The sequence below is a fragment of the Triturus cristatus genome, chromosome 7, assembly GCF_964204655.1.
Source record: "Triturus cristatus chromosome 7, aTriCri1.1, whole genome shotgun sequence".
NCBI lineage: Eukaryota > Metazoa > Chordata > Amphibia > Caudata > Salamandridae > Triturus > Triturus cristatus.
The window spans coordinates 1540819097-1540839658 of record NC_140590.1 but is presented as its reverse complement, the minus strand read 5'-3'; the positions used below and the strand labels follow the sequence as shown (position 1 = coordinate 1540839658).

The following is a 20562-nucleotide window of genomic DNA, read 5'->3' as shown; positions in this document are numbered from 1 at the left end:
GACTTTTTCCTACTTCAGGCACAACATGCTCCCCTGTAACATTCAGAGTGCCAAACTTGCTTTCACTTTCCAAGCAGGCTGGGACCATGGCGGCCGCTTCTTTGAAATTAAATAGGTCTTCCATTAACATGAGTTTGAGCTATTGGCATTGTAAATGACAATGCCTTTTATTTATTTATTTGTTAATTATCTGAACAGATAAGAGCCACTATAATTTACAATGGCAGTAGCTTAAACTCTCAAAAATGTGAGACCTATTGCAGTTTCAAAAGCTTGTTCCTAATGGCCACTAAGCAACGGTGATCTACCAGTTTCAGATGAAAAAACCCTGGGAGCTGGGTACAGCGACATGCTTGATGCTGCTATCTTAACACTATTTGATTAAACACCTATGAGAGTTCCACAGGCATTTTTCATTAGATGTGTACAACTTGTTTGATGCAAGTCATTTGGTAAGAGAATTGCATTCCAACGAAAATCTTACGCCTATATGCAATGATGGTCTATTCCAGCCAAAAAGAAGGTATAGGCTGTATCAATGTGGCCCAGAATTGGTCCTATGTATATTTGTTACAGGGATGCGGAATTCCTATAGCCCGACGCCCAGGACATATTGTTTGGGGTCAAGGGCAACAAGTTTTCATGTGTATTTTGTCCTTGGGACAAGTAGGCCCAACCCCCTACATCACAAACCTTTTGAGTGCCAGTTTACAGTAGCACATTATGGATCAGGGAAAGCCATTGCCTGAAGTTAAGTAAATATTTGTGTACATGTGTGAACGCTGTTCAAACTTGTATTTATGGTTCATTAATGCAAAACCTTTATTAGGGCGAGCGATTTAAGTACATGTTGTATACTCAGACTGTAGTACTGACAGTGGTTCTACTATAAAAATGTGTACACATGTTTTCAACGTGTAGCAATATAAGACTATGTAGACTGCTCCCAGAATGCTCTGATTAGATGCAAATACATGCAGAAGCTTGAAAGCAAGATTAATGATTATTTGCTTCCAAAATAAAATGTTCACAAAAAAAATGCTAAAACATTTCGCTAAACTACTGTAACATTTACGTTTTTTTGCAGCATCATTTAGTAAAATATGTTGATGTATGCTAGTATTTCCCAAAAATATTCAGAACGGAAAATTAGTGTAACCAGTTTTATATGATTATGGGAAACATAAAAATAAACAAGCATTGGTAAAGCCAATAGGTCTGAAATTGTTGGTCATTCTTTCGGTTTCGTCAATGCTTGACTTGTTTTGGCATGTTTTTTGTAAAACCTTATTGGTGTGGGAGCTGCCGGGCCCTCATTATTATAACAAACATTGGCAAAAGCTAAAACTGTTTTGGTCTCAAAAAGCACACATTGCCACAGTGGTTCCTGGCACTGAACAAAACAACTGTGTTGATTATGCCTCTTGTGAAAGAACAGAATGTTGTCACTCACAGCAAAGCTAGCCGATAGACAGAGAGAGACAGAATTTTAATAAACACAAAAGGTCAAGGTTAACGCCAGACCTAATTAGGGGTCCAATTATTAAATAAAGTCTCAAAAGTGCACTCATGTCCTTGCATTAAGTGCAGATATAAGACTTTCATGAATTCACAAGACTTTACAGAAGTAGGCCATGAAATAGTAGTCCTAGAAAATATTTGAACTGCATTTTAGCATGGGCAAATATGGAGGTGTAGATTTGCTCATGCGAAAATCTGAGTGTTTGCAAGTTAACCTTCCCTCCAACCAATTATCTCCCAACCCTGGAAGATGTTTCAGGTTTGTCATGGTCAAGATTACATTTGCAACCTTTCTCAGTATGGGAAAAGATTAGAGAAGAGTAGGTGAAAACCATTAAACATGCAAGTTAATAGGTTTGCACAGACTCAAAAGGGCATTCCAACTCTGGAACTGTTGCTTACTATACCTTCAGCGCCAGTATGTAAATCTGCGGAAAAGTGGCAACATAAGTTAATTGCTAGTATTCACACCCTACTATGAAAGGAGCCCTGGCATAATCAGAGAGGCTCTTTCGGAGCTCTTATATAATGAGATTGCTGCCTTAATTTGTCACCGCATTACATGGCACAAAAGGGACAAGTAGATTTTGTTACAGGCAAGTAGAATTATGAAGCAACTTACCCTATGGACAAGTAGATATTTTATTAAATTCCACACCCCTGTTGTTATCTTATTTAGTTAAAAGTATCTACTTTGACATATAGAGACTGTTTCCATTTTTGACACATCCAAGGTCCAATCACAAATAGTGTATATGGTCCTCTGTCAGCCAATACTCCAAATTCTCTTAAGAACTTAGAGTGGCAGTATTGTACTTTAAGCTACTGCCACTATGGAAATCATAGGTGGTTGGGATTTTGTGGGCTGTAACCATGGGGTGGTTTATGGCTAAGCAGTTTCCTCTTTCACCACCATTGTCTTCTGCAGGTTACGATGACCGTATAAGGTGTTTCTACTGCAGTATGGGATTAGTAACTGGAAGAGGCACTATGACCCATTGAGGAGACATGGCCAACATTTTCCCAGGTACGTGCGCACAGTTCTGAGAGTGGAGTGGCTGATCTTCCGCTTCAGATACTTCACCCCTAGTGAAAAGAACACAAATATTAAAGTCTCAATAAATGTTGCACAAAAATCACTGTAATGCCTTCTCCAGAGTTCCAAAAAATGGATAAGAAAAAGTGGGTAGGCGAATAGTGAGAGCTATAGGTAGCTTGAAAAGAGGTTAAGAAACTGATGGAAGATTACTTTCACATAGGTTCAGACAAAAAGGTAGAAATCGTCAACCAGCTGCTTATGCCTTAATACCACTGGTGTACTTGAAGTTTCAAAGTTAGCAGAGAGGTGCCCCACTTTCCCAAAGGAATATTGAAGATGCAGCAATGTCAGAATTAGAACTGTGAATTCAAAAATGACATAAAAAGCCATTGCACGGAGGTTGGAGTTATTTCTTGGAAGGCATAGACACCTCCCGCCACCTACATTTTATTTTGGGATATTATCTTCGTTCTCGCCCAATTATATTCCAAGCTAGTCAGCCCATTAATTACTACTGCCAGCTGTATTAGCCAGTTTTTTTTGTTGTTGATTTTTTTGATGGGTGGGAGCCTCCAATGCTCCTGTTTCTGGCATCTCTGTTTTAGGGAGCGAAGTGTTTTGTGGCTCAGTATTTGTTGGCTCAGTATTTGGCAGCTTAATATTTGACAACTCAGTTTTTGACAACTCAGCTTCTAGCGACTCAGTTTTTGGCTTGCCCTGTTTTTGTCTGCTTTTTATTGTGCATTCTTTTTATCGGCATGTTGATGCCGTTGTTGAAAGGAGACCTCAGCTAGGCCTACCAGTGCAAGGGGTTCGCCCTTCTCTGCACAGAGTCCTCAGACAAGTAGAAGAAGTTGGCACAGAAACTGGAATAGAAAATACAAAGTTTAATAAACCTTCATGAAGTGGAACCACATTCACACAGCACCCTCTGGTGCTGAATGAATGTAGCACACAGAGTAGAAGAACCATGGGTCTTTTATACCCACACAGGGGCTGAAAAAGGCGGTACAAGCACACATAGGAGAATTACATACATAGATGGTCATACAGAAATGCACAGTCAACAGTAAAGGAGGAGCTAGCAGTTGCTGACTCTGGTAGAAACAACCTGATCGTTACAGACTAAAAACAGATGCATGGACAGTTAGATTCTTCTGCACATGTGCAGAGTAGCAGAGTAAGTATAACCAGTCCTTCAAACAGAGCACAAGGGTAAACAACAGTGAAGAAGGAAACAGCTCTTGGTGAGCACATGGCAGACAAAATGGCTGCCAGAAATACAAAATGGATTCCACAAAATTGACAAGATAGCCTCTAAATACCAGATGGATTCCGCTAACGCTAGTTTAATCGCAGCCAATTTACGACAGATGACCCTTTTAGCGTTCGCTGAAGACATCTCCCATAATCCAGTAGGAAAACGAAAAATATGCATATTAATTTTTAAATATATATTTTTTTCTTCATTTTTCATAAATTTATCTATATCCTAATTCATTGCTAGATGGGCATTTCTCATTCTAAATATCATTAAGCGGGTATGTATAAGGTATAAGCAGGAGTACAAAGGGAACAGAGAATTGAGTCATACAGATAGCAGGAGAGAGTAATTACTATTATCAGAAACAGAACTATTAGCTTTATAGTCCTAAGCAAATCCTAGCATCATCCAGTAAAAACATTTTCAAGGCTCCTATGCATTTCAGTGACAATCAATTTCAATATCAAAGTAGCTAACAGTACATATCTAATAAAAACATTTTCGGCAGACTTTTCAAGTGTTTCCTTTATGAGGGCTAGTGTATCTGTCATTATACCCAATACAAACATTAAAGCAGTCAGACATATTATTACAAAAATGATCCTGGATCCAGAGGACCAGGAGGACTACACAGGACCATGAGAATTAGGACAAAGAGCTGCAAAGGGTTGCTCCTCCTCAGAAATGGGACGACCAATGGGGTACACTTCCAACAAAAAAAGAAGTCCTTGGGGAAATTAAAGCCGCTGTACAACCAACCAGAGGGGAGTTTTCTCCCTGTGTCCGTTTGAGTCCCACAGTGGAGCTGCACAACTCTCAACTCGGGAATCATGGCCTAGTTTCAAGGGAAAAAGGATAGGGCAATCACCCACCAGGGAAATTGCGCGCAGCGATCCTGTCCAGTGTCTCGGGCAGTGCACCAGTTTTCTTCATTTCAATCTAACAGGCACCAGAGACACAGCACCTGTACCCTGAACTCCAGTCCTTCCCTAACTCCTGTATTGCTCTGCTGGCACATTGCTCTTTCGCTGGGGCCATAGATTGCATTCAGTGTGCCCAGGTATCTCTTGACCAACAAAGGTGAAAACTTTACAGCCACTTTAGGACCAGGATTCAGAGGCCTGATGCTAGGATCTCTGAAGCAACCCTTGTTTCAAAGGGCGTTACCTCAAGCAAAAACTTTCTCGCCTTCCTGGTCGGTCTGTGACTCTCGGCTGGGCATCAAAAACTTGATCCACGATTTCTCCTTTCTGATTTGTGACCCCGTCTTTCGCCCAAGACAGTGGCAGGGGTACACACTTCACATCCCAGTGCTTCCGGCCTTCTACCTTCACTGAGGTCCTGGTTGCCAGCAATGCCTGTGCTGGTTACCTTCACTTTGACTTCAAGCTGGACTGGTGCTGATTCTCCAAGCTGGATCTGATGTCCGCGCCCCTCTGGCAATGGTTGTAAAGCAGCAAATATCTATTGGTGGACAGAACACAAGGTCTTTAGACAAGGCACAGAAATAATCTATCAACAGAGAGCATAGTCTCAGAATACTTCCTAGTCTAGGGACGCCCCATATATTAGCAAGGACCACTTTCATCTATGTGAGAGTAAAAAAACAACAGCCTGGACCTATTGGCAAGTATAAAAGGAACTCTTTGGTGAACTGACAAGAGTAATAAGTCACCCAATCCCAAGCAGCCAAGGAAGTCTGTGTTCATTTACTAAATTCTGAGGAAAAGAGAAAAACAATACAGACATACTCCAAATCCTTACATCTGTATATTCCTATCTTAATCATCTAAAGACCCTAAAAAAAAGAGCAAATGTTCTACACTTTTACTCATAGACTTTGCATTACTTGTACAGGACTGCAGACACTTCTAAAAATGATTTCTCTTAATAAAAGCACCTACATTGTATGCTTAGGACCATACTCTCATTTTATAGGAGCAACAGGAAAATCTAACACTGCTAATTTAACAAGGATTCCTATTACATAAAGAACTAAAAACTTCAACATAATGGATACATTTTCTCCAACAGAACATCTTGTGACTAACAGACTCCTATAAAACAATATTTTCCTCAAAAATGTTTGCTAAGGATCACATAGGCATCTTCCCTGCGTTCTACTTTTCACAATCCAAACTATACTACATCCGCTCTAGTAAGGACTGTCAGTTTATTTACACAGACTAGCTAATAAAAACTAGCAATGCCCTTGCAAAACTGTATGTAGCATGAGAATAACAAACAATAGTGGTGTTATCACCTGAGAATTTTAGAACAAAAACTACCCACAGCTAGTTCCCCATAAAGATCAAATAAGGAAACAGCAATCTAGCTACTCATCCCCTCATAATTCCATCAGAGAGGATGGGTAGTAACATAGCAAAATATATTTATTCATTTTATTAATGCTAATAAGGTTTAAAACAGTATTACTGAATAGCCAATTAAATGTTTCATGGCTATTTCACAGACAGTTTAGACAGGCTCAACAGAAATTAAGAAAAAGAGAGAGAACACATAAATTTGCCTTCCCTTAATTTGTAGAGGAGCTAGCCTCCTCCCCCATTTTTGACAGTAGGAAACCTATAATAGGTTTCATTCTGTCAACACTATCAACCCCAATGTATAGCAACTGGGCATAAACAAACTCTGAGGAGCTAAATAGCACATTGAGCTAGCTAAAGAACATATTCCCTTGGCAAATGTAGTAGTGTGACATGAGGCCATATGAATTCAAACTAAATCCCATTGCTTCCTGAATTCAGCCCTAAAAGCATTAGTGCTATATATATGGCAGAGCCATTGTCTTTTAAAGAGAGGTCACATATACCATTATACTATGTTCATTGAGTGCACAAAAAACTTGCTCTTGCCAAAACAAAAAAAAAAAAGGTAAGCAAAACCTGCCAGGCTTCTAAATGTAGGAGTTCGGCCTTTAACCTATGCAGCTGTTCCATCTTGTATGCAAGGTTTTCATGCGATGCTCCCAAGTCAAAGTGACCCTAGAGACCGAAAGCTGAACAACAAACCCACTTCAATCCTGTCTACCAGCAATTCAGAGGTAAGCTTAATAACTTCTGCCAGTTTTTGTACATATTGATATTTGTAAGCAGTGTGCCGAGTGCTTGTCTAGCAGTATAGATGTCAGCTATTCATTCTATGCTTGCATATGTGCATTTACTGTAGCCTAAGGCAGTTTAAAAGCGGATCTGACTGGAGAAACCTCATTTAAATAGTGAATTTTACTCAATTTCGACTTTGATGTTTAGGGCACTTAAAAATGAATATCCTACAATGTTTTTGCATAATAGTCATCCCCAGAATGTCCTCTACATATTTCAGAGATGTGGCATCAGAAATGTATAATGTATACCCTTATAAAAATAAGTTTTGTACGCCTGGGTAAAGTGACATTTCACATGTAAGTGACCCCCTATTGCTGTATAGCACGGCTTAAATTCAGTTTGGATGCTAGGAGGTCACAGCATCATGATTAGGCATTATGAATAGTAAAAAACGAATTTAATGCACGAAATAAAAAAATTTATATAATCAAAATAATTTTATTTTTTTTGTTAATAAATCTAATCATTTTGATGAGTCCACATATGAAAAGCGAGCTGCATCCCTTGCCTATCATATTTAAACGCAGTCATTCACAGCCCTAAGAACAGAAACTTAACTTGAAAGTCTGCGCCACTTTTAAAAGACAGTCATTATTATTTAACATCAAAAACCACTCTTATCCTTATTTAAAAAGGCATTAAGAAAATAAATCCCTACTGTCAATCTGTCCTCTGTTTATCAAAAATAATGAAACTACATTTCTAACTTCGAAAAAAACAGCAGTCTGAAATGCAGCATTTTTACTCTGTGTTTTAAGGGGTAGTAATTTCAGCTGTTTTCTGTGGCCGGAGTCAGAAATAGAAATAGTCTTGCTGACACAGCTGCTTGACACGTAAAGGCGTCGAATTCACACGCCTTTCAAGTCAACCTTTCAAGCCAACACAAATCTGTCGTTCTGTGTAATGTGTACTTTAGGGCAGGAACAACCAACTCACTCAGATAATGTGAATGCCTTTCAATACCTAATACAGAAGAATAAATGCTGTGACATTTTGTATCTTAATTTAATCTATTGTAAAACACACAATTTCGTTTTTGAGGCCTTTTATCCCCATATAAAGAATATGAAAAAGGAAACCTGATTTCCTTTAAGGAATCAAAGGCATACTTATACACTTCCAAGGAAACAGAACAGGATTTAGCTAGTGCGATATTAGAAAAATTCAGGTCACCTTTTTGCAGGGGCTACAAATCCTAATGGTTCCATAATATCCAATCTGGAAACATATGACAGACGGCTGCCTGTCTATAAGAGAAGGGCAGTCATGGCTAACCACAGGTGACACGTATTTTAGTCTTGCATAACTTTCTTTTTTTTTTTTATTCATCTCCAATACCAATTAGACATACACTGATAACGTGTTGTCTGCCATTTTGACAGCATGATAATGATATCATATCTGTGAAATTTAGTAATTTTGAACAAGTTCCAGCCAACTGCTGCGCAAAGATAGACGTCGTCACGACCATCTCCTTACCTCACAGGAGAACTTGTACTAGTATTAAAATAGAATTGTTAATATGACACAAAAACAAAACATATATAAAATACACATGCCAGCCATCAGTATACCAAGCACAGAAAGCATAGACAAATGACAATAGGATATATAAATGAGCAGTGATGCGCAATTACTGAACCTACAGCTCAGAGTCGAACATTCTGGCCAGCTTAATTTGTCAGGCTTAAAATCAATAACTGATTTCCTTGCTTTACTCACCCCCATCTGACAGTAGCTCATCTTTATGATGACCAGCTGAACCGACTGTGTCGCTGCTGACACATAGGACCAGCAAGAACAAATTATAAAAAGGACAAAAATTCTTAAAATGAAAAACACACGAACATTTCTTTGGAAAGGTGTTGTGGCAAAAATACATCTATTTCAACACAATTTATTTACCCTGATTTCCCACCTATAGCCATTTTAAGGCACATCTCTCACTTTTTTCCCTCTCATAATTATAACATTTTAATTTGTTTGCCAATCCAACTCACATGCCTTGTCAGCCTTAAAACCACCCAGAACAATCCATGAATGATCTGTGGCCAGAAGCAGAAAAAATACAGTACACACAAAAGAGAGACATGTCCCATAACAGACAAAATAACACATAACTTTTAATCAGAAGATAAAACATAATGCACAAAAATACATTTCCATTACTTAACTGTTAACTTGTCAGTCAGCTTGCGACACTAGGCCACCTTAATTTTAACTTTCTAAAAGTAAAATTACTTCACTGACATTCCATGTTAGCTTTGGGCCACAATTTCCACTGTGAAAATTAATTCTTAATTGGAAAATCGTTTTTATATACGCATATAGCCCTTAAAATTTCAAGCAAGAGCATCATTTTTTACTTTTTGTTTAGGATTAATGCAACATTTAAAAAAAATTAAAAACAGTCTTCCATGGTAATTATTTTCCAAAGACACTGCACCTTTTCTTTTTTTTGTTTTCTAACTGGTCTTGCATGAAATAGGAACAAGGAAGGCTCCTTGAGTTTCATTTCTCAACTGGCCTGTCTTATCAGAGAAGCTAAAAATAGCCCCTCAGCGCAGAACCAGCCACTGCGAGCACTCCTGGCCCCCACCTCTTTCCAAGGCTCTCCTGCTGCAAGCATTACACATTTTCATGTCAGAGAAGCATTCTAAGCAGTGATTTCACCTCCTGGTTTACTCGCTCCTATTTCTAGCCCCCACCTTACAGGCTTCAAGGTCAAAATATGCCTCGCACAGCCCTGAAGCTGTCAAAGACAAAAAGCCTTCCTAATTCTATCTAAACTGCAATAATTCGCCCTATGGAAAAATTAATTTTGATATAAAATTTCTTTTCAGTCGGTCATAATTTAAGTTTCTATTCTCAGATTAGCAGGTTCAGCTTGAATCAGAACCTACAACCATCTGGACCCAGCACATTGGCTCACTGAACCACCAAGAACACAAAGCTGCATAGGAACAATTTGCAAATTCGAAATACCCACAATTTTTCCCAAGCTAAACTTTTAACCGGTCCCCAATTACTTTTCATTAATACTTTTGTACATTAAGGGTGTCATCAAATCACTGGGGTTGCTCTTTCTCTAACTACACCCCTCTCAATTTCCTTTTGCGACGCATTGATGGTGATGAGACCAAATTAAACTTACTCCTTAACAATTTCACTTCTCAGAATTCTTTCACAGATTCACAGTCATTCAATCACCCGCTTTTTCCAGTGCTAGCAACATCCAAAACACAATTTACCACACCACAACATTTAAACACACATTAAACCCACAGATCAACACTTAAGACAGAAACAAAAGACAGCCCACAGACTGTACTTAAACCACACCATTTGTAAATACTAGTTGCAAGTCATATTCACTAGATTTGGCTGGCAGAACACCAGGAAAAACGCTCTGCATCTCACCACTTATGAATGTTACTAAGTGCACAGACCAGGATCCTTTCTATGTACATATTTAGTTCCTCGGGGTACTAGTCACCAAAGAATAAATATTTTTTTTTACCTAAACCTAGTTAAGTATCCCCTCTAGGGGAGCCGGCTAATTATATACCAGTAACTGCTTTGTTCTTCAGCTCTAATGCTTTCACATAAATGTTCTTTCGCTGTTCTCTTTTTTTTAATCAAGGCTTGCTCACGCTTCATTCGTTTACGCACTTCTTTCTCCCACATTCGTACACAATCAAACATCTCTTGCCTAGTCTTTTGCTTAAACATACATTGTTCCACATACTCAATCTTTCGTAAATCAAATGACCCATACATAGGCCAACGCAACTCAGGATCCTTACGAGTGTTTTTATTCCATAATGCGCTGTACATTACAGAAGAAAGACCATACTTAATATACATATCCCTATTGGGTGTCCCCTCCGGGGGCCCGGTTGTGCTTTCAAATTCAAATTGGTACCACTACCAGAGCTACACCTTCTATGAAGTGTGCTAAAAACAGGCATGCCGTAAATAGTGCAGAATATGCAGTATTATAATCAAAGTAGCACTTAAGGTACCTTTAGTACGATGTGCCGTTCAAATCAATTCAGATAGAGAAAATTCTCCTCATTACCTGCCTATATAGGTTGCAACATATATATATCTATCATAAAAAACCAAGTTGGCCAACACAAATCTCCAAATCCAAAAGCCACAGTAAGCATTACTAAACTAACTTACCAATCCCAGGCATTAAAACCAACAGCAAGCGCCGCAGAAGGACACTTACTAATCACTTGGTGTCCAGGTTCCAACTGCCAAGTTCTAAAATCGACCAAATGGTCACTGCACGGCGAATCAACAGAAGAGATCTCAGTCGAGGACCAGCACCACCTGGATGGTCAGATCAGAAGGAAAGGAAAAACGCCGTGGTTGCCAAGACTCGGGTCTCATCGGGCAGCGTTCGCGTCCAGAGCGAGATTCCAATCCTTCATCGTGACCAATCCTTTGGGAATCCGAGTCACCGATGAGCCCAACGATGGGCGCCAATCTGTTGAAAGGAGACCTCAGCTAGGCCTACCAGTGCAAGGGGTTCACCCTTCTCTGCACAGAGTCCTCAGACAAGTAGAAGAAGTTGGCACAGAAACTGGAATAGAAAATACAAAGTTTAATAAACCTTCATGAAGTGGAACCTCATTCACACAGCACCCTGTGATGCTGAATGAATGTAGCACACAGAGTAGAAGAACCATGGGTCTTTTATACCCACACAGGGGCTGAAAAAGGCGGTACAAGCACACATAGGAGAATTACATACATAGATGGTCATACAGAAATGCACAGTCAACAGTAAAGGAGGAGCTAGCAGTTGCTGACTCTGGTAGAAACAACCTGATAGTTACAGACTAAAAACAGATGCATGGGCAGTTAGATTCTTCTGCACATGTGCAGAGTAGCAGAGTAAGTATAACCAGTCCTTCAAACAGAGCACAAGGGTAAACAACAGTGAAGAAGGAAACGGCTCTTGGTGAGCACATGTCAGACAAAATGGCTGCCAGAAATACAAAATGGATTCCACAAAATTGACAAGATAGCCTCTAAATACCAGATGGATTCCGCTAACACTAATTTAATCACAGCCAATTTACGACACCGTCATTGCTACTAACGGTACCTCTATTTTGTTAACATAATACTGCTGTTTTGTCTGAACTAAGCCTGCCAGAGGTCATGTTCTTCAACCCTTGCTTTGCTATGTGCTGAAAAAATGAAAGAAAAATATTTATTTAAAATCTTTATTAATGTTAAACAGGCTAACCCTGGTGATCCTGTCTGACAATCTGGTGGGCATAAAGACTTTGCTAACATCTATGTTTACTTGTGTTATCTTGGAGAATTTTGCCCACATTCAGAATCTGAATTTTATGACTCCATCTGTAAATTCAAGCCCACATATTGAACTGTAGATTAATGCTGCTCAAAATACACTGCAGTGTCTTGGCCAGGGTTCCAAAAAACTGATAAGGTGACAGTGGATGGGTAGCAGCCTTGAGCAACTGCCTATGCCTTAAAAGCACACTTGAAGCTTCAGCAATGTCAGAATTGGAAATGAAAATTTAAAAGCTACACTGCAAGCCACTGCAAGGAGGCTGGTATTATCTTTTGGGAGGCATAGACACCATTACACCTACTGTTTATTTTGGTATTTTATGCTGGTCCTTGACTTGTATTCCATGATAGTCAGATGTGTTGCCCATTCATTACTTCTACCAGCTGTGATGGCTTGTTTTTTTTTAGGGGGTGAAGGGGTTCGTTCCTCTCCTATTAGTCCTGGCATCTTTGGTATGGTCCTACCCTAACTTTTTGCCTTTAACCTGTGTTTGGCGGCTCCGTTTATTGGCGGCTCCGTTTATTGGCGGCTCCGTTTATTGGCGGCTCCGTTTATTGGCGGCTCCTTTTATTGGCGGCTCTTTTTATTGGCGGCTCTGTTTTGTGGCAGCTCTGTTTGTGGCGGCTCCTATTTTTAGTGACTCTGTTTTTGTCAGCTTGCTTTTTGGAAGCTGTTTTTTCCCACTCAGTACTTGGCAGCTCAGGATTTTGCAGGTCGGTATTTGGCAGCACAGGATTTTACAGCTCACTTTTATGTAACTCTGTATGTGTCCGGCTCAGTATGTGGCCCACTCAGTTTTTGACCCATTAAGTTGTTCTATTGTGATGCATTTCTTTTCATGTACATCTTAATGATATTCTAGCCAATAACTGAATCACTATTATGTTAACAGAATACTGCTCTCCTGTCTCTGAGTTTAGCCTGCCAGAGCTTATGGTCTAGCACTTGCTGGTTTATGTACTGAAAAAATATAATTAAAAAAATGCTTAGAAAATGGTGATCTCGCCTAATAGAGTGTTGGGTGTCTTTAATCCAATTCAAGACCCATATTCGTAAGGAATGTGAGCAAAGACATTTCAATAAATCAGTCATTGGTTTAAGCCCAACTACTCAGCCGAAAGGGTCTCAAGGCGCGGGGGGCGGATCTCCTGGGTGTTCTCGGCGATCTGTAGAAGAGCCAGGTCTTCAGGTCCTTTGTGAACTCGGAGAGTGTTGGCGTCTGTCGTAGGTGGAGTGGGAGGGTGTTCCATTCCTTGGCTGCAAGGAAGGAGACCTCCTGTTCTGGGCTTCTTGATGCGAGGCATCGTAGAGAGGGAGAGAGCGGGCTGAGCGGAGGGATCTTTGGGGTGTGTGTAATGAGAGGCGGCGGTTCAGGTAGGCAGGTCCGGTGTTGTGAAGGGCTCTGTGGGCATGGGTGAGAAGCTTAAAGGTGATTCTCTTCTCGATGGGGAGCCAATGTAGTGTTTTCTGGTGTTGGGTGATGTAGCAGTGGTGCGATCAGTTGAGGACTAGTCTGGCGAAGGCCTTCTGGAGTTTGCGGGTGAGGTTCTTCTTGATTCCGAAATAGAGGGTGTTCAAGTGTATTTCTGTCATCTTTTGGATTTTTTTTTTTTACCTATTTGAAATCCAAATGTTATTACTCAATATCTGCAAATTCAGTCAACATATTAAATCGTACATGAAACTTTTAGCAAATGTCACAGAAACATTAGTTTAATGTCTTGCCCAGGGCCCTAAAAAATTGATAAGACAGCAGGTAGAGTGAGAGTGGGAGGTACAGGTAGCCTCAAAAGAGAGGTAAAGACATTTCTGAAAGATCACTTTTCCTGGGGGTAGCCTAGAAGATAGGATGCCCTGAGCAACTGCCCATGCCTTATTTCCGCTGGCGTACTTGAAGCTTCAGCAATGTCCGGATTGGAACTGTAAATTCAAAAGCTACACAACAACCTACTGCAAGGATTATGGTGTTAGATGTTGGGAGATTTAGACACCAGCTGCCACCTACTTTTTATTTGGGTATATTATAATAGTTCTTGTCTTCTTATATTGCAAGGAATTCTGATGTGTTTCCCCTTCATTACTATGACCAGCTGTGATGGCTTGTTTTTATGTTGGGTGGGGTGAGTTCGTTTTTGGCCTGTAAGGCCTACCATCTTTGGCTTGGTTGTGCCCTAACTTTTTGCCCTCAAGAATCCTGCTTTTGGCTTGCCCAGTGTTTGGCTTGCCCAGTGTTTGATGGCCCACTGTTTTTGGCTTGCCTTGTTTTTGGCTTGCCTTGTTTTTGGCAGCTCATTTTTTTGCTTGCCTTGTTTTTGGCGGCCCAGTTTTTGGCTTGCCTTGTTTTTGGCTTGCCTTGTTTTTGGCGGCCCAGTTTTTGGCTTGCCTTGTTTCTGGTGGCTCTGTTTTTGGCTTGCCTTGTTTTTGGCGGCTCTGTTTTTGGCGGCTCTGTTTTTGGCGGCTCTGTTTTTGGCGGCTCTGTTTTTGGCGGCTCTGTTTTTGGCTTGCCTTGTTTTTGGCTTGCCTTGTTTTTGGCTTGCCTTGTTTTTGGCAGCTCTGTTTTTGGCAGCTCTGTTTTTGGCTTGCCTTGTTTTTGGCAGCTCTGTTTTTGGCGGCTCCGTTTCCTTCTCAAGGAAGATGGTGTTAGTTTATGGGAGGTATAGACACCAGCTGCCACCTACTTTTAATTTTGGGATATTATAATGGTTCTTGGCTTCTTATATTGCAAAATAGTCAGATGTGTTGCCCCTTTATTACTACTACCAAGTGTGATGACTTTTTTTTTTTTTTTTTTTTTTTTTTGTAGTGTCGGGTGGAGGGGCGTTGGTTCTTGGCCTGTTAGACCTGCCATCTTTGGCATGGTTCTCCCCTAACTTTTGGACCTTGTAAATCCTGTGTTTGGCGGCCCAGTGTTTGACGGCCCAGTGTTTGGCAGGCCAAAATTTGGCAGCTCAGTTCTTGGCTTGCCTTGTTTTTAGCTACTCAGTTTTTGGCTTGCCTTATTTTTTTGCTGTTTCAGTTTTTGGCTTGCCTTTATTTTGGTAGCTTTTTTTTGTACATTTCTTTTGATGGGCATGTTGATGCTTCTATTGCCACTAACTGTACCTCTATTCTGTTTACAGAATACTGCTGTCCTATCTGAGTTAAGCCTGCCAACACTTATTGTCTTGTTCACATTGGTTTATGTGCTGAACAAATGTTTTAAAAATATTCATTTAAAAAACATTGTTTGGTCAAATTGGCTTAGATAATGGTGATCCTGTCTGACAAGGTGTTGGGCATCTTTAAACCACTCTAATACATAAATGTATAAGGATCCTGGTTAAGGACATGGATATTATTCATGTGTATATGTGTCCTCTTATGGATAGTAAAGTCTCAGAAAATCTCGCTCAGAGATCACTGTAATATCTTGTCCAGGGTTACCAAAATATTGATAAGATGACAGTGGATTGAGTGACTGTAAGAGGTGTTGTAGCCTGAAAAGAGAGGTAAAGAAATGGTAGGATGCCTTGAGCATCTGGCCTGGACTTAATACCTCTACTGTACTTAAAGCTTTAGCAATGTCAGAATTGGTATTCTAAACTCAAAAGCTAGACGACAAGCAACTACAAGGTGGCTGGTGTTGGCTTTTGGGAAGCGTAGACCCTGCATCCACCTAATCTTTATTTGGGTTTATTATGACAGTTCTTGAATTCTTATATACCAAGGTAGTCAGATGTGTTTTCCCTTCATCAGTACCAAGTGAGATGTCTTGTTTTTTGGGGGGGAAGTAGGGGGGGGGGGGCGGAGTTGATTGTTTGCCTGTTAGACGTGGCATCTTTGGCATGGTTCTCCCTTCACTTTTTGCTGCAAACTCTATTTTTGTAGGCTTTGTTTTTGATGTCTGTTTTTGTTAGCTCAGTATGCATCTCAGGATTAGATGGTTCGATATTGGGTGGTTCGGTTTTGAGCCGTTCGTTATTGGGCGAAAACAAAAGCGAAATGATGGACGGAGTGTTGAACATTGCAAGCACTCACCCCCAGTCAACTGATCTGGGTTTAATCCATCACCGTTCTTTAGCCCACTCTGCCACCCCAGTTCAGACATGGCCTTATGCAAATCAGTCTGACCCTGTGCCTCATGGGACCAGTCCAGCCCGAACTGCCAAGCCATGTCTTCCCTGGACTGGAAACAAGCTTCCTAGGACTGGTTTCTGGCATTTCAGCCGTCTTCAGCCAGGCTTGTTTGAATCCAGTGGCAAAGTAAGCAAGGGACTCACGTCTGAGCATACCCTGCCAACTTATGGCGAACAAAGCAAAAACCAAAGGAAATGATGGACGGAGTGTTTAACATTGCAAGCACTCACCCCCAGTCAACTGATTAGGCCCAGATCGCTGTACTGGGGTGAATGTATGACATTGTTCTGCATTCTGTCCATCAATTGTTGTTTTTGCATTTGTCACCCTGAGTTGGACGGGTGTTCTCAGACGTGAGTCCCGTGCTCTCCATGCCACTGGAATCAAGCTATCCTGGCTGAAGAGGGGTGAAACCCCGAAACCGGTCCTAGGATGCTTGTTTCCAGTCCAGGGAGGACCTGGCTTGGCAGTTCGGGCTGGACTGTTCCCATGAGGCACAGGGTCAAGACTGATTTGCATATGGCTGGGTTCAAACTGGAATGGCATGGTGAGCAAAAAAACTATGGAATTAGGCCCAGATCTCTGTACTGGGGTGAATGTATGACATTGTTCTGCATTCTGTCCATCAATTGTTGTTTTTGCGTTCGTTATTGGGCAGCTTATTTTTCGGCAGCCTACTGCTTTCCTGACTCTGAGTTAAGCCTGCCGGTGCTTATGATTTTGAACACATTGGTTTGTTATGTGTTGAAAATATTCAAGAAAACATTATTTTCAAACAAATTTTAGTCACATGATCTCAGAGCAGAGGTCTTCAAACTTTTGATTGAGAGACCCCCCCCCGTCATCACTTTTTTTAGGCGCAACAACTCCCTCTTGACAAAAATGTCTAGAGCTCCTTGACAACTAAAAATACCCCCAATCTCCACGCAGAATCATTTTTACGGTGGGGAAATAATACTTAGTGCTTAGCAAACCAAAGGTTGTATGGTTCTGTGTCAGGCTTACCACAGACCTAAAGAATAGTCTTCAAAAATAATTTTTCACAAATAAAGCCTAATTTGATAAAACATATTCAGATAACATCTTTCTAAACTAATGTGATGGGTGTGCCTGTTTTTCTCCGTAGAGACAGTTAATCTGTGGTTGCATCTTGGGTGTTAAACTGGTACTGAATCAGTTTAACACCTAAAAATACCAATAAGCAACAATAAGGAGACTAGTCCTGCTTTTCAAAGGGCCTTCTGCTGTGCATCAACATGCGCCACTGCTTTTTAGTAACTGTTCAACCTTTTGGATAATTAAAAATTGTTTTTTGTTTAAATCAGCAGATCACCCTTTAGATGATGGATTATTTGACAAATGCGGCTAGTCTTTATTTATGCCAAAATCCCCACCCAATCGCATATTTGAAGTGGGCATGGGCTGCAACTTTAGTGCAAGTCATCCAAGGAGAACTATCCTACATTTTATGAGATGCTGATGGCTTGGCTTTTACAGCTACATAAAATTGAAGGTTGCTGAATGTCATTTATCGTAATTAAAACATACCATTTACGATCATTAATGATGAAGTAAAAGGTCCAAGTTAGATGCTTTGTTTAATTTCAGGGAAGGAAGTAGTCCCTTGATCTTCTTTCATACCGTTTTTCTAAAAAGGTTTTTATTTTTAATATGAAAACTGATACTTCAATTTTAGCAAAAACTGACTCCCGGTTATATTACTTTGTTGCTGCTGTTGACTTGAGTCTGAACATGGGTGGGGTCAAAGATGTGGCTAAAAATAGAATATTCTTTACATTTGTTAGGTCTTTCACTGTTGGTTATCTACCTGTAAAATAACTGGCAGCTTAAATGAAAAATAAATATTGAAAGTTGCAAGTGGGAAATAAACTAGAGTACAATTATGAAACCTCTACTATGCTTGTGAATATAGAACCTTGGCATATAGGGACTGAGTCACCATACCACAGAGGTATCGGAGCCAGAGTCCGACTAGCTTTAGTGCTTCACTTGCCGTCCTAACCTTACCAGAGAGAAAAGTGACTTTGCACCCCAGAATGCAGTACTCTCGAATCTCTTGGGGATCAAGGTAACAGGACACACGCTTTCGCTCTCTAACTCACCCATGTCCACAATAAGATAAACAAAAGACACAAAGGAAGTTTAGGATATATTTTTGAAATAGGTGTAGAGTGGCGTCTGAAACTGTCGTCAAACTTGAAGACTTCAGGAAGATGCTGCTGCTGGAAAAGGTGAAAGTGTCTGTTGAAACCCAAATGTGAATTCAAGATGAGAAGGACCTGCAAGCAGAGGGGACTGGGTCTTTGCCACTCAGGAGTGACCAGGAGGTAAGGAAGATGAATGCCCACCGATTTCAGGTGCTGCAGGACAGCTGACAATGACCTTGGAGCTGCAGCTGTGCGGAGCAGGCGACGCTGTGGAAGACCAGGAGCCATTCCTGAGCTGTCCCACGTCGGATGTCGAGAGTTGCGGCGTCTGTAGCCGTCGGGAGAACCAACCAGCCTTGGCAACTGCAACCAACATGGAAAGAGAAAAAGGTGCAGTGTTGGGACCAGCAAGGTCCAGTACCCACAAATGAGGGGGGGGGAGGGGAGGGGAGGGGGGGGGGGGGGAGTCCAAGCAGGACCCGAGCAATCGGGAGCCCACTAAAATCAAAGAAGAAACTCAAATGGAACCATAGGCTGGAGGCACTGGTGTCGCGAGAGGACCTCGAGCAGCTCAGCAAAGATGCAGGTCCACGGTACAAGTGATTCGGTGAGGACAAGGATCTTGGTCAGAGAAGGTTCTTGAGGTTGGGGCTACTTGGAGCCTCATGATCTTGGAGGAAGAAAGCCAACCCGGTGGGGGATACTGGCCTCCAATTTGGTGAGAGTACAGGGCAGGCCTCCTCTAAGTATGTGGAAAACCACCACCTGTGTTGCTGAGCCTTTCAGAGTCCATGGGAGCTCAGTATCAGCAGACCGGTCGGCGTCATTGTATACCTGCAGATGCAGGGAAGTGACTCCTTTACTTCAAGGGGGTTGCTTCAGGTGTCTTTGATGTCCATAGGCCTTGGGAGGTTAATAAATGAAGCACAGGCACAGATGTTGCAGCAGACTTTCAGGACAACAAGATCAAGAATAGCAGGAGTCTTCTCAGTTGCAGTCTCAGAGCCCAGAGCAAGGTCCAGCGATGTCCAGAGTGCCCAGATGGTTAAAGAAGTGGTGTCTTGATATGAATCTTTTTCCATGACAAATCTAGGGACCCACCTACTGGTAAGACCTTAAGCTCCCTAAGGAAAGGGTTGGTACGATTCAGGATTCCCTCCCAGAGTAGGTGTCGGACAATGGGAAGGATACCCACATGTCCTTTGTCCAGTTTCACACCAGAGCTAGAGCCAATGGCTCCCTCAGCTGGTTTGAACTGGACTATTTAAGGAGGGCACCAAATGTGCCACTCAAGCAGACTGAGTGGTGCTGGTAAGTGCTCCCACTCGGCCCCAATACACTAAAGCCTGTCTGGCAAGTGGTCACACCTCCCTGAAAGAGGATACCCATTGTTCCTGCTTCAGCTTGGCTCAGAAGCAGGAGGGCAGAATCGTGTCTGTGGTCGGCAGCAGCCATGTTATGCTGTCTGGGTCTAGAAGATTGGCACCGGGAGCACTACGGGCCTCACGGAAGACTTTACAGTGCATGGAATCATACCTCCCACACCAATTACGGTGTGGTAGTATGATTCCAACATGTTTGATACCAAACATGACAGGGTTCATTACAGACATTTTAGAGATGTTCATCGCATAACGACGCATGGCCACTCTATGTATCGTAATGGCTGATGCACTTATAACCCGGGAGAATGGACTCCAAAGGTTGTAGGAGTATCCTGCTCATGCAGGGGCACTCTCACACTTATAAATGAGCACCCTACCTTTAGGATTGCAAGGCCTGCCTTATGTGACTTGTAGGTTTTAAGTGCAGTGACCTCAGATATAGAGAGACTTGTATCTGTCATACGTGGTGCTGGCACCAGCTTACACAGGCTGCAATGGCAGGCCCATAGTCACAATTTGAGTGGTCTCTCATGGATGGCATAATACCTGCTGCAGATCATTGGAGACCCCTGGTGTACCTATGCTCTTGGTACCTCAGTACCA

At 41.4% G+C, this 20562-nt stretch overlaps 1 long non-coding RNA gene across 1 annotated transcript in view; it reads left to right on the top strand.

Moving 5' to 3' along the window:
- Window positions 1-20562, top strand: part of LOC146812327 (uncharacterized) — a 54763-nt gene that overhangs the window by 12934 nt on the left and 21267 nt on the right. Inside the window, exon 2 of the long non-coding RNA XR_014965911.1 lies at window positions 2450-2548. This is a non-coding gene — a long non-coding RNA (uncharacterized LOC146812327). The remainder of the gene's footprint in view (window positions 1-2449; window positions 2549-20562) is intronic.